The 16,034-nt window shown below is 34.1% G+C and overlaps 1 pseudogene; it reads right to left on the minus strand.

Moving 5' to 3' along the window:
* LOC111410290 overlaps window positions 1-16,034 on the minus strand; it is a 46,924-nt pseudogene that overhangs the window by 15,637 nt on the left and 15,253 nt on the right.

Consider the following 16,034-nt stretch of genomic DNA (forward strand, 5'->3'; position numbering starts at 1 on the left):
CAACATGTAACTTGTCCTCATTGATCCATTGTTAGGAGCATAAACTCAGCTATGATACTAACTTATGCAGGTTGAAGTATAAACGATAACAAATACAAGACTATTTAAAAAAAATAAAAATAAAAATCCGTTCACGATTAACCATTTAGGTGGATAATTGAAGAAAATTCTAAACCTTTCCATTCACATTCAAACCAACCATCCTACAACATAATTATAACACCATGTTCATATCAAACTCCTAACTAGTCTTTAAGTATAACTAACCCTATAACTTATTTATTTTAATTAATCTCCTAATCCAAATAAAACTCCTGCGAAACTTAAATGATAAAAGACATTAATTAAAAACAATACAATTTAAACAATAAAGTATCAAATTAAACGGGCTTGCATGCATCATAGATTTAGTTAGCCCGATGGGGGTAAATACAATATAACATAAATCCACATTTGATGAAAAGGAAACTCTTGTTTGCAATATCCAAACCCCTATGGTGACGTTTAAAATTGACTACATTTATTCGATATTGCAGTCTTATTCATCTTTATTTTCTTGTTATGATTTCAGTATATAAAGTACAAACACGACCAACAAATTTAATGCTGAATTGTCTATAAAGAGTGTGATCTCACCTGAAGTTTGAGAGATAATCGGACGTCTCCGATTGAATTCTATCCCTTTCAATTAGTTGCATCATGCTGAAGAACAAAACAGGGGTGAACAATGTTTTCAACTACTTAAACTAGGGGAAGACAGAAATCGAAATCTAATACATTTTATACGTAGAATGCATTTGGGTAACAGAGAACTGAACATTAATTTAATGCATGTTCGGTAACCAATATGGAACTCAACATTATGACTTTATTTTTCCATGTTAGTACATGCAATGAACCATACCAAAATGGTAGAAGATTTATTTTCAGAGTAAGACCATTGAAAATAGGAGTCAATACGTGCAGTTGGACGGCCCAAGTTAGCACCTCTTTTGCATTCTTATCATCTACTGATTCCATAATTTTTTATTAATAATATCAAAAAAGAAAGAGCACATCAAAATGAAAGCGAGTAGAATAAAAACTAACAAGCTATATATAAGTTTTTAAGTTTTTTCCTTTCAGGTGCCAAAAAGAATTATAAGGACCTTATTTATGCGTGTACGAGTATGAAGACTTCTTAATGTTGGGTAGAAGATGTGATAAAATATCACTTTTTTCACTCAAATAAACAAACTTTCATAAATATCACAATACATAACTATTACAAAAGAGCAACTCTCTCTCAAACACTCTCTTATACAAGCATGGAAATTTCTCTTCTACGCGATAATTCAAAATACATACCAATACCTCTATTTAGAGAAAATCTAAGAAGAGTTCAAAATGATCAAATAACTTTCTTCGACCTCCTTTATTAGAAGAAGAGTTCAAAATGAATAAGTAACTTCCACCTCTTTTGACAGAAGAACAGTTCAAAATGATTAAGTAACTTCCACCTCCTTTAATAGAAGAATAATTCAAGATGGTTAAGTAACTCTTTAATAGCTCTCGACTAATGACGAGTTTTTCCTTAACCATGCAAAATTCGTCTATCCAATAAAAAAAAACTTCTATTTAACCTAGTTGAATTTTGACTAAGTCATATATTCATCATCTTCATGCTTCTAAAGCTTCTTGATTATTTTGAAACTTCTTATTTCTAGAATTTCCTTGGTCAAATTTACACTACTTTCAACATCCCCCTTTAAAGTTGACCATCCCAAGTATAAATTTCTATCTAGTAAACACATGTTTAAGTGGCTTGGTAAAAAATCTGTTGCTTGATCATTTGTTCAGCATGGTAATAGCTTCACTTCTTTCATCTTTATGTATTCCTGGATAAAATGAAAACATGTGTCTATATGTTTGCTTCTTTCATGATGGGTTGGATTATTTGCAAGTGCAATTGCTAATTAGTTATCAATATAAATCTCAATGAAATTTTCTTGACGGAACTACAAATATGTTAGCATATTGCGCAACCAGATAGCATGACATACAACTAAAATTACAGCAACATATTCAACTTCACGACTGGATAAAGTAACAACTAGTTTGGATGACAATGAGAGTGCAGTTTCTCCAATAAAAATACGAATCCAGTTGTACCTTTCCTTTCATCTATGTCTATTCCCCAATTACTATTTGAATAACCAATGAGCTTAAAATCATTAGTAGATGTATAACATAAGCCTTCATTGATTGTACCTTTAAGATAGCGGAGTATTCTTTTTGCTACATTAAGATGTGACAAATCTAGTGTCTCCATGTATCTGTTGATCAATCTTACGCCCTCTAGTATATCCGATCTGGTGCATGTTAGGTATCTAAGGCTTCCAACCAAGATCTTGAAATATGTAGGATCAACATCAATATCTTCATTTTTGCGTAGTTCCAATTCGCTTTCAACTGGAGTAGTTACTGGATTATACTTCTCCATTCCAAATTTCTTTAAAATATCTGTTGTATAGGCACTTTGAAAAATAAAAATCCCATCTTCTTGTTGCTTAACTTCAATCCCAACAAAGTGAGCTATGAATCCAATATCAGTCATTTCAAATTCTTTCATCATATTTTCTTTGAAAGTTTCAAACATGGATGGATTGTTCCCTATAAAAATCAAATCATCCATATATAAACAAATAAATACTATACTTCCATCCTGTACTGCATGTTCATACTAACATTGAATGAATCCATTCTATTTAACGTAATTGTCAATACGGGTATTCCATGCTCGGGGGCAGCTTGCTTGAGTCCGTAAAGAGTTTTTTTCAATTAATAAACTTTATTTAGTTGACCCTCTCGTATGCACCTTGGTAGCTGCTTGACATATATGTCATCTTGAAGATATCCATTTAGAAATGTTGTCTTGACATCAAGCTGATAAATTTTTCATTTATGTTGTGTAACGAGTGAATTCAACAATCGAATTGTCTCCATGCGTGCAACAGGTGCAAGTATTTCTCCATAATCAATTCCTGCTTTTTGAGAATAACCTCGTACAACGAACCTTGCTTTATACCTCTGAATTTTACCTGGTATATTCTTTTTAATTTTGTACACCCATTTTACTCCAATGGCCATTTTTCCTTCAAGTAGCTCAATAAGCTTCCATGTGTTGTTCTTCTCAATAGAACTAATTTTTTTATCCATTGTTTTTTGCCATCTTTTATCTGTTAAAGTTTTTTCAAAAGAAAGTGGTTCACTGTTAGCTAATAAACAAAACAATTCATAGTGCTCACCTTGTTTTTCAGTAGCATCATAAATATCTCTCAAGCTTTCATCTTTCTCGGCCTTTCTTCAGAGGATGATGCTACTAAAGATGATGAATTTTCTGATGTTGTAGGTGAGCCACATACACTTGTTTGTGTGCCACTTGCTTCACTGTTTGGTGGTTGACATTGATGAAGTTCTTCTTACTCAAGAATCAAACTAACTTCATCGATGTCTTTAGCATTCTCCTAATTCCAAGCTTTATCTTCTTCAAAAATTACGTCTCGACTCATTATAATATATTTTATGATGGGATTGTATACATCCCATTAGCCTATCATCATAGCCGATAAAGATATATTTCTACCCTTTGTCATCAATCATCAAGTTTAGTTCTTCTTGCTTCTGATATCTTTACATAAGCTATACATCTAAACACTTGAAGGTAATTTGCACTAGGCTTATATGTGCTCCAAGCCTCATCAAGTGTTACTCCACGAACATTCTTGATAGGACATCGATTCAATAAATATAAGCTGTTGAAACTACTTTAGCCCAAAATCATTTAGGTAATTTCTTATCTTTTAAGATACTTCTTGCCATATCGAGAATCATGTGATTCTTTCATTCAAATATACCATTTAATTATGGAGTATAAGTTGGCGTGAATTGTTATCTGATGCCATTCAAACTACAAAAACCTTTGAATGCATCAGAAGCATACTTCTTCCTAATCCAATTGTAACATCTTTATGTGATAGCGACTTTGTTTTCAACTCTAGATTTGAGTTCTTTGAATGCATTCAACAGCTTAGACTTTCTTTTAAGAAAGTATGCCAATATCTTTCTAAAAGAATCATCAATAAATGTAAAAGATGACCTTTTTTCGTTTGATATTGGCTTCAATGGATCACATATATCCGTATAGACCAAATCTAATGGCTTCTTTGCTCTCCAACTTGTCTCGCTTGCAAAATTTGTTCTTGCATGCTTACTAAGAACACAGCTTTCACAAATTTCATTCGGATAATCAATATTTGGTGACCACTTTTGTATTTTTTTCTTTGACAACAATCTTAATCCTTCAAAATTTAAGTGTCCAAATCTCTAGTGCCACAACCAATTCTTATCAATTATAATGGCACTTAGACATTTTGGTGAGTCATGAGGAATGTTTAAAGCAAAGATTCTATTTTTAGACATTCGTACTAGGGATATTGGATTTCCATGATCATCTTTGATTATCAAGTGGGAGTCTCTTAAGTTGATGTCATATCCTTTTCTAGAAGCTATCGTATACTTAATAAATTATGCTTCATATCCGACACATAAAAAACATCAGTAATATAACTGTGATGGTCATTATTTAGCTTTAATAAAATGTTACCTCTTCCTTTTACTTCAACTTTGGAGAGGTTGCCAAAAGAGATATGTCCATGTAGAGTTTCATCAAGCTCCATGAACATATGCTTTCTCCCACATATGTGATTGCTTTATCCTGTATCCAAAAACCATATATCTTCATTATTTATTGTTGTATGATGAGTCATCAATATTAGCGATTTTGGATCACTTGTATCACCAAAGTTGGTATCGTGGCCGACTTCAATATCAACAATCTTCACATGACATTCATTGCTATAATGTCCATACTTAAGATAGTGATAATATTGCACGTTCCTTTTGTCACCAATTTGATGATTAAAACCATTTCTGCATCTTTCTTGTCCTCTACCCAAACATCTATATTAATCTCTTCCTCTTTAATAAAATTGTTGTTGAATTCCATGTCCATTGTGATGTCAAATCTTCCTCCTCTTCCTCAATTATTAAAACCTCATCCTCTTTGAAACCGACCCTTTCCTCGACTTGGTTGTGAATCTCATTGTTCTTCTTTATTTTCTTGAAAAGAAAGCATTGATTGCAATGCTTCATCAAGAGGTTTTGATGAAGCTTCTTATTGATATGTTGCTCATGGATCTCTAGAGAAGCCAATAGTTCATCAACAGTTATAATACTGAGGTCTTTGGATTCCTCAATTGCTATGACTACATTATAAAACTTCGAATTTAAGGAACGAAGAATCTTTTCTATTATATACAAATCTTTGATCTTTTCTCCCTTGCACTTCATATTGTTCACTATTTTGATGACTCGAGTAAAATACTCCAAAATTGACTTGATGTCAAGTATCTTTAGTGTTTCAAATTCGATTTTCAACATTTTTAGGCAAATTCTCATTGTCTTTTCAATACCTTGAAATGAATTTCGAAGTACATCCCATGCTTCTTTTGCATTTGTAATAGAAGCAACCTATTTCAAAATTTCCTTCATCTACTGCCTAATATATTAGGTACAGGGCCTTCTAATCTTTCTTCCTCGCTTCCTTAAGTGATGCCTTTTCAATTGCACTTAATATGTCTTTCATCAACTTTAGACGCAGGTTCTGTATATCCACCATTTCCCGTAGGTCTTGGGATACTAAAAGCACCTTCATTTATATGTTCCAATTCTCATAATACTCCTTTTTCAGTATTGGTAGTTGTGGCTGGAATAAACTATTTGAAGAGGGCATATCGAATTGAAAACAAATATTTTGTCATTCTTTTTTCTTGGCTCTGATACCACTATTGGGTTGAAGATGTGATAAAATATCACTTTTTTCACTCAAATAAACAAACTTTCATAAATCTCACAATACATAACTAGTACAATGGAGCAATTCTCTCTCAAACACTCACTTATACAAGCATGAAAATTTCTCGTCTACCCAATAATTAAAAATACATACCAATACATTTATTTATAGAAAAACTAAGAAGAGTTTAAGATGATCAAGTAACTTTCTTCCACCTCATTTATTAGAAGAGTTTAAATTGAATAAGTAACTTCCACGTCTGTTAATAGAAGAAGAGTTCAAGATGATTAAGTAACTCTTTAATAGCTCTCGACCAATGACAAGTTTTTCCTTAACCATGTAAAATTCTTCTATCTAACAAAAAAAACTTTTGCTTAACCAAGTTGAATTTTAACTAAGTCATATATTCATCATCTTCATACTTCTAAAGTTTTTTGATGATTTTGGAACTTCTTATTTCTAGAATTTCTTTAGTCAATTTTGCGCTACTTTCAACACTTAATGCCATTTTGGATCATCAAAATATATAAAATTTAACCATTTAAGCTATTAGACATCATAAATTAACTAAGTGGACACATAGATGTTGATTACTAATTGCAGATTCTTACGTAAAGATTTTCCATTCCATATATAAATGTGAAATGTTAAAAGTTTGAAACTTCAATAGGTCTACATCTTGTTTAAGAAATAGAGGCAATCAATCTAACTCTGAGAGATAATATGTAAACTAATGAATTTTTTAACCAATTATCCAATCACGTGTAAATTGGATCCAGTATCTTCTTGTCGAATGTACGTGGTGTGCACAAGTTTCATAATAATTGGTGATGTGGTGCAAAAAGAATTAGACTTTATGGAAAAGTAGGACCGGTGCATGCAGAAATAGGCAACTTTTCAATTTTTGAAGAAATTTGGGGATGGTCTGTTTTTGGCGAAATATTAGTTAAATTTGATTGAAAATGGGCCAACGAACGTAGGCCCAATTTTAGACAAATTCCTTTATTTAGGCCTTCGTTTGTACGTTTTTTTCCTCTCTTTTTTTGTAAATTTTGTTTTGATTATATCTAAATCAATTTAAGTCAAATTTGAATTCCGTTTGTTGGAGGATAAACCTTAAGATTAGAAATTTCAATTTTAGTCATTATCTCGATTTATTTCATTTTTTGGAAAAAAAATCTTTATTTATTAGTTTTTTACTTTTCCAAATTTTCCTTAGGTTTTCCCTATATAAAATATTGTAAGCTCTTTGTAACCGCATTGATTGACAGAAACAAAATCTTTTCATGGGTTTTTCATCTTTTCTATAACCTTCTGCTACATTAGTTGGTATCATAGCTACATTCGTTCCTTTGCCATGCCGCCAAAAAGACGTCCAGAAGCCCGCGAAGCCTCAATAGAGGAGGTGAATAGATGTGATGAGATCGTACAGCTACATCAACAAGTGGAGTTGTTGACCCAGCAAATCATTGCACTTGTGCCACAGCAGCGTGAACCTGTGGCCCAACCGCTTGAGGATTCTGAAGATAAAAATCCATTTGCACCATTTGATCATCCAATAGATCTGCCAGTCCGATGGAGAAAAGGTGGCAAGGAAGAGAATAGACGTTGGGAATCAGGATTTAAGGTTGATATCCCTGATTCCAAGGCGAATTAAGTCCAGAAGAATTCTTGGATTGGGTAACTGCAGTGGAGGTCTTGGAATTTAAGGAGGTTCCTACTGGTAAACATGTGCCTCTCATTGCAACTAGATTTCATGGACAAGCAACACCGTGATTCGATCCACATATGTTTGGTAAAGAGAATAATCTTCTCCTTTGAAAATAATCAAAAAAGGAAAGTGTTCAATTGGAAAGACGTGGTGACAGCAGACAGAGGTAACGAGATCCAGATTAGGGAACAAAAATATTGAATCTTAGGATAAATTAAAGAAGCACATAAAGAAGCAATTTCTGCCCTATAATTATGTTCGGATCATGTATCAGCGATCGCAGAATTTGAGTCAATGCATGAAGACGGTTGATGACTATATGACGGAGTTTTACATGTTTACCAGGAACGAGGTGATAGAAACAGAGGAACAGTAGGTGTTGCAATATGTGGGTTGTCTTTGTCCCCAAATACAAGACACACTGAATATGTTTGATCCTGTGTGATAGTTTTTTAGGCGCATCAACGGGCGATACAGATAGAGAAACAACAGTTAAGGTGAAATATGGGTCATTTCACTGCAAGGGATTCTTCCAGTAAACCACAGTACCAGACAACACGTCCTGATAGTCCTAGCGAGGCTGGTTCTTTCAAAGCAAATCCTACGCAACGGCTAAGACGTCCTGAAGGTGGTATTCGTTGTTTCACTTGTAGAGGTATGGGCATATTCAAAATATTCGCGCAAACGACTCTTTATCGATGAGGGGTATGAAAAGTATGAAGAGGCACTTGTATTTGAATGAAGATGTTGAAGGAGCAACAGAGGAGGAGGAATTTGTTGTTTAAGCATTCGTGGTAATGCAGAGTTTTTTTTACTCCTCTACAGAGTAAGGGTGACTAGTTGCATAATAATATCGTCTAGTCTACATGTACTGTTGGAGAAAGGGTCTGCAAGTTTGTTATTAATTCTGGGAGTTGCAAGAATGCAGTGACTTAGGAGGTCATTAAGAAATTGGGTTTGCAGATTGAGAAACATCCCCAACCGTATAAGTTGGCTTGATTCGATGTTGAAGTATCCTAGCGTGCTCTAATTAGTTTTTTCGTTGGACCCACAAAAATTAGGTTTTATGTGACGTGGTAGAGATGGATGTATGCCATTTCCTATTAGGGAAACCTTTGCAATTTGATCGACACTCATCGCATAATGGATATACCAACACGTACAGTTTTCTATTTAGGAAAATGAAAATTGTGTTGCTACCTGACAACAGCCCAACAAAAACAATTGGAGACATTACCAATTTATTAACCAAAGTGCAGTTTGAGATGGAGAAGGTAGAATTTGGTGGTATATGTATTAGTAGGCAAGTCAATTAATATTGAGCAGGAAGTCCCTCACAGAATTCGCCTATTGCTGGAAGAATTTCTGGAGATTTTCCCAGAAGAGCTTCCAGATGGGTTGCCACCACTATGATATATTCGGCATCATATTAATTTAGTGCCTAATGCTACTTTTCTAGTTGAACGCATTACAGGATGAGCCCTACTGAGCATGAGGAGTTGTACAAACAAATGGAGGAGCTTTTGGCGAAGGGGCACATCAAGGAAAGTATCAGTCCTTGTGCTGTTCCTGCTCTCCTTACACCAAAAAAAGACGACACGTGACGTTTGTGCATGGACAATAGAGCGATCAATAAGATTATGATACACTATCGTTTTTCCTATTCCTTACTTGGATGACTTACTAGATCAGCTCACGGGTGCTTGTGTGTTCGGTAAACTTGATTTGAAGAGTGGGTACCATCAGATTCGTATTAGGCCTGAGGATGAGTGGAAGACAGCCTTTAAGACGAGGAAAGGGTTATACTAGTGGTTAGTCATACCATTTAGCTTTTTAATGCGACAAGTACCTTTATACGGGTTATGAATCAAGCTCTTCGTCCATTCATCAATAAATTTGTTGTAGTTTACTTCGATGATATCTTGATTTATAGTGCTAACAATGATGTTTTATGTCCAGCACCTTCAAGAAGTTATTTCAGTCCTTCACAGAGATGAATTTTATGTTGTACTAAAGAATGTAACTTTTTTGACAGACTGTGTTGTTTTTATGGGTTATGTGGTGTCAAGAATGGGGTTAGCAGTTGATACATCCAAAGTAGAAGCAATAAGCCAATGGCAACAGCCTAAGATGATTACAGAAGTGCAGAGTCTTCATGGCTTTGCTTCCTTCTACCGCAGGTTTATACCACATTTTAGTAGTATCACGATGCCAATTACAGATTGTATGAAGGATGGCAAGTTTCAGTGGTGAGGCAGAGGCATCTCTTCAATTACTTAAGCAAAAATTGACAACAGCCCCAATTTTGGTCTGATTTTGCTCAGCCATTAAAGTTGCATTGTGATGCTTCGAAGGTGTGCTGAACCAGAGCAATCATCCTGTTGCATATTTCAGTGAGAGACTTTCTAGCCCCAAGTCTCAGTATAGTACTTATGATGTGGATTTCTATGCAATACTCCAAGCGGTTCGACATTGGCGTCATTATTTGTTTCAGAAGGAATTCATTTTATATACTGACCATGACGCCTTTAAACACCTTAGGACGCAAGATAAGGTATGTGCTCAGCATGCTTCTTAGATTATTTATTTACAGTAGTTTACTTTGTGATCAAGCACAAAGCAGGTGCCCTTAATGATGGAGCAAATGCATTGAGTAGACGACAAACTCTTCCGACAGAATTGCTAGTGGAGGTCCCAAGTTTTGAACTATTTGCGATTTATATGCTACTAATCCATATTTTTTTACAAATTATTCAGAAGTTGTAGGAAGGTGTGCATTCGAAGTTTGTGTGGGTCGATGATTTTCTTTTTTAGGGAATCAGTTATGTACCCTTGAGAGCAGTTTGTGGCATAAGATAATTCAAGAATTGCAAAATGAGGGTCACGTAGGTCATGATTGAACATTACAACTTGTTGCTACTTCTTATTTTTGGCCTTCATTGCGTAAAGATGTCGGTAGGTTCGTGGAGCATTGTCGAACATGTCATCTTGCTAAAGGCAAGGCTACGAATACTGATTTATATATGCCCCTGCCTATTCTGACTCAACCTTGGACAGATATCAATATGGGCTTTGTCTTGGGGATTTAAGGACTCAACGTGGTTTTGATTCTATTCTTATGGTGGTTAATCGTTTCTCCCAGATGGTCCATTTTATTCCCTCCAAGAAGACTAAGGATGCTATCAATGTGGCATTGCAGTATTTTCGTGAGGTCTATCGTCTACATGGACTTCCTGTTTCTATTGTGTCTGATCAGATACTCGTTTTCTTATTCACTTTTGGCGCAATTTATGGCGTTTTGTCGATACACAGTTGCACTTTAACAATGTATATCATCCTCAAATACACAGTTGTACTTCAACCGTTCCTTGGGTAATTTACTATGTTGTTTAGCTGTGATCATATCAAGACTTGGGATCAAAAATTGTGTCAGGCAAAATTTGATTATAATCATGTAGTTAATCGAATACAGGCTTTAGTAATTTTCATGTGGTGTATGGCCTTGTTCCTCGTATCCTATTGATTTGGTTCCAATTTCTACTACTATTAAAATGCATGATAAAGTGGAGGTTATCATTCAATAGTTACAGCAGGTTCATTCACAGACTTTGCAGGCTGTTGTCACTAGATATAAGCATAATGCGGATCTTAAAGATCGTATTTAAGCAGACGAGTTTAAGGTTGGTGACTTTGTTTGGACGGTGTTAACAAAATATTGTATTCCTGGTCATGAATACAATAAGCTTGCTGAAAGAAAAATTGGTACGTTGGAGATCATTGAGAAGATTAATCCCAATGCATATTGGTTGAAGCCTCCAAGTCATATTTGTACATCCGACATTTTTAATCTCAAGCATTTGGTGCCATTTCGAGGTGATAATTTTGATGATGACGTTACTTCTCTGCTTAATTCGAGGGAAAATTTTCCTTAACCAAGGAGGAATGACGTGGTGCAAAAGGAATTAGATTTTATTGAAAAGTGAGACCGGCACAGGTAGAAATAAACAACTTCCCGATTTTGGAAAAATTTTGGGGTGGTTTGTTTTTTATGAAATTCTAGTCAAATTCATTCATTTAGGCCTTTGTTTATGCGTCTTTCCTTTTTTAGTATATTTTGTTTTGGTTATATCTCAATCAGTTTAAGTTGGAATTAAATTCTGTTTGTTGGAAGATACTCCGTAAAATTAGGACTTTCAATTTTAATCATTATCCTGATTTTTTCCAATTTTGGAAAAAAAATCTTTTTTTATTATTTTTTTAATTTTCAAAATTTTCCTAGGGTTTTCCCTATGTAAAACATTGTAAGCCCTTTGTGGCCACATGATTGATCGAAGTAAAATCTTTACGTGAGTTCTCTCTTTTTCTTTTTCTTTTCCCTATCTTGTGAGATTTGTTTATCTTTCCTATAACCTTTCGCTACGTCAATTGGTATTTAAGGACTTCAACTTAAGACATTTATGTGACACGGTACCATTTTAAACCACATTATTTTAAAGCTTAAGATATATCGAAGAGGAATATATTCTCGATAAGACAAAATTTGATAGAAAAATAACTAATTTCTCACATTAATTTTTTATCCTCAATTATGTGTAGTTTAAGGTACAAAGCATGAACCTTAGACACAAAAACACAAAGATCAAGCCATCTCACACTGAGGGCGTTATTACACTCATGAATAGTACTGCCCACGGTCCCACCTTCACTTTCAAATAAACATGTTCAGTGGCATTCGCACTCTATTAATGATCAAAAGATTTGTTGGAAACACCATGAGATACTAGAATACTTATGATTTTGTGCCATCCTTATGTTCACATTTTCCTACATGATCATTATTGTTTCAATTCTACATCCTCCCCTGCCTCCATCACCTTCACCAAAAGCTAGTTTAGAAACTTATACAGGAGAAAAACATGTAATATATATATCAGTGTATCCTTCGCCCATAGTTTTGTTCAATTCTTTTTGTCACACTTGTAGATTACTTTGCATCCATATCCGAGCTACAATTTTCCACCTTATAATTTCCATTTCTGCCTATTTAATTCGTTCCTTCTCAAAAGAAGGGTCTTTGCATTCATTTTTTCTGCGGTTATAACCCATTAAAATTTTTAGTTTTACACAAAACTAACTAAGTGATTGAAACTCAATGGCAAAAAGCATCAAAGCGTCTACCACAGAAGCATGTTGTTCGTGTGTTCAAGAGAGATAAGAGAGGAAATTAGAGAACCTTTAACTAAAATAATGGAAGAGTTTTCCAGTGACAGAAAAAACAATTAGGGAAATCTCAGCACTACAGAGAGTAGAGAATTCTTGAGCATTCTTAAAAACCCCTCTTCTCTTTGAAAAGGTCACTTGGTGTGCCATCAAGTGATGTATCCGTATGAAAGCATATGTTGGAAGTCAAAATTTATGGACTTGGTAGAGAGAGGTTTTGAAACTTAAAATGAAGAAGGCGTGTCTTAAGCACAAATAGATTTGCAACAAGCAACTAAGATGAAGAATCAAAAGGCTCTTAGCACGATTCATCAAGATCTTAATGATACAATTTTTCAAAAGGTGTAAAAATGCTACCATTCAAAGCAAGCATGTGGGATTTGTAAAATTACATAAAAATGTGGGAAAAATTAGAAAGGTTCGTCTTAAATCATTGAAAGGAGAACTTGAAGATCCATCCACGAAAGTATCTAAATGAATTTCAAATTACTCTTCACGACGATTGGTGATTATCAATGAGATGAAAAGGCATCGTAAAGAAGTAAGTGAATTTAGTGATCGGGAAAAAAATTGATTATTGCATGAAAATTTTAATTTTCATTGTAGTGGCAGTAGAAGAATCAAAACATTTGGAAGAAACGACTATTGATGAAGTTGTGAGTACACTACAAACTTACAAAGAAAATTTGTTGAAAAAAGGAAAGAACGTGTAAGAAGAACAATATGAACCAAAAAGGTAGAAAACATGGAAGAGGTCATAGAAGTGGAGATAGAAATTCTGAACATCAATCCAATATTCATATAAGTCAAGACGGTGAGGAAGACAATCTCAAAAAAGAGGAAGAAAAGAATAATGGTTGAAGATATGATAAATCTCAAATTGAATGATATAATTTTCACAATCTAAGTCATTTTTTATGTTAGTGCAGAAGTAACAATGTGGGGGAGCTATCCAGCTATGATTAAAATAAAGATACGAAAATGAATTTTACTCTTGTAAATACAAGGTACAAGGAGATAATAATTCTTGGTACTTATAGACCTAAGCAAGTAATCATATGTGTGGAGATCAAGCTATCTTCATGGAACTTGAAGAACTAAATGACCACGTTACATTTGGTAATGATTCAAAGGTACAAGTCAAGGGTAAAATTCTCATCCAAATGAAGAATGAAGAACAATACATATTCAGTGTTTACCATATTCCTTTTATGAAGACAAACGTTTTGAGTTTTATCCAATTTTTATACATAGAGTTCCAATCATATAGAACCAGATAATCTTGTGAATATTCAAAGTTGAGAAGTAGAGTGTTTGCAGGCATAGGTAAAGATTCAACATGTCTATTACATTTGAAACTTGGCAATTTAAGTTTTGACAGTCTAAACATCTTTACAAAGTGAAATATGGTGAAGGGGCCATAACATATTTATCATCCAAATCGACTTTGCGAAGAGTCTATGAAAAGAAATCAGAAAACTTTCTCAAAAGAAGCAAGTTTTCGAGCATCGAGACTACTAAACTAGTGCATACGGATCTCTATAGATCGCTCCAGCCTGCATAATTTGATAAAAGTAATTACTTCATTTTATTTATTCATGACTTTTCTCGTAAAGTATTAGGTGAGTTTCTTATAGAAAAGTCTGAATTTCAAGGCAATGGTGAATAATCAAAGTAGTCACAAGATCAAAAACTTATGGTCAAATCATGGTGGTGATTATATTAGCAACACATTCAAGAATTTTTGTTAAGATCATGGCATTTTATCATTTTTTTTATTTTCACTTGTCTTCTAAACAAATGGCGTAGCAGAGAAAAGAATATGACAATAATGAAAATGACTTGAAGTATGCTGAAAAGTAAGAAGATGCCAAAAAAGTTCTTGACTAAAATTGCTTAGTGAGATATGCATTTGTTGAATAGTTGTCCCACCAAAGTGTGCAAAATGACTCATCAAGAAGCATGGGGTGAACTCAAGCAAAGTATATTACATTCAAGTTTTCATAAGTATTGCTTTATCTCATATTTTGAAAGAAAGAAGGACCAAACTAGATGACAACAGTGAGAAATAAATCTTAATAGGCTATGATTCAAAATCAAAAGATTACTAGCTCTCCAACACAATAAATAAGAATGTGATCATAAGTAGAGATGTTGAGTTCGACATTGAAATTGGGCAAGAAGAAAACTATAATTTCTTCAAGAACTTGAAAGGGTTAACACTGGAACAAAGGCAAAAGCACTTTTAGGATTGGCTCCTTCTTTGCCACAAGGAATATTTCAATTCTTATCAATGGTGGTCCATCTCCCTTTTTCTCATGCTTGAAACTACTTATTCTTCTTCAAACTCGGATGCCCACATAATGGTATTAGAACTTTTTTTTTTCTTTTCATTTTTTTTACTCATCTCCAATGAATGGCATTCTAGAAGCTCTCAATCAAGCAAAGACTTCCTATACTATGCTAAAGCCAAATCAATGTGGGCATAAATTGGGACATACTGTCAATGATCTCAGTTAAACCAATTCGGAAACGATTTTCTCTTTGCGGTTAAATTGGATATGCGACATAGGATAAAGAAAATGGAGTTGAGAACAAGATGATGTGATTCCACCTTAATTAACATTGTTAGCTCTAACTCCAAGATATAGCATCATCTTCATCATCCTCAAGTAAAATACCACATCATTTTAGATGCTTTCAATAGATTTGTAATGATACCGAAGAGTTATCTCAACATCTTAAGGAAATAACTTTATTTTGTTTATTTGCCCATCATGCGATTATTAATTTTAATGATGCTATTAGAAATAATAATGAAGAAAGCCACGAAAGAAGAGATCTATTAAGAAGAATGATACGTGGGAGTTAGTCATGCAACCTACTGGCCAAAAGTCAATTGGAGTCACGGACTTCTGAGTAAAAAAAACAATGTAAATGGTGAAATCGAATGGTACAAGACAAATGTTGGTAGCTAATAGCTACAATCTGGAACATGATGTCAATTATGACAAAATCATTGCGCCAGTAGCTCTTTTCGAAAAATAAGACTTTTCATTTTCACGGCTGCATAAAATGGATGTTCAATCGACATTTTTGAATGAACTTCTACGACAAAACGTATATATAATACAACCTCATGGGCAGGGACGAATTCAAGAGTTTGAGTCAACACGGACAGTCGTTGACCATTTACCGTCGGACGCC

This window comes from Olea europaea, chromosome 15 (assembly GCF_002742605.1).
Source record: "Olea europaea var. sylvestris chromosome 15, O_europaea_v1, whole genome shotgun sequence".
NCBI classification, from domain to species: Eukaryota; Viridiplantae; Streptophyta; class Magnoliopsida; order Lamiales; family Oleaceae; genus Olea; species Olea europaea.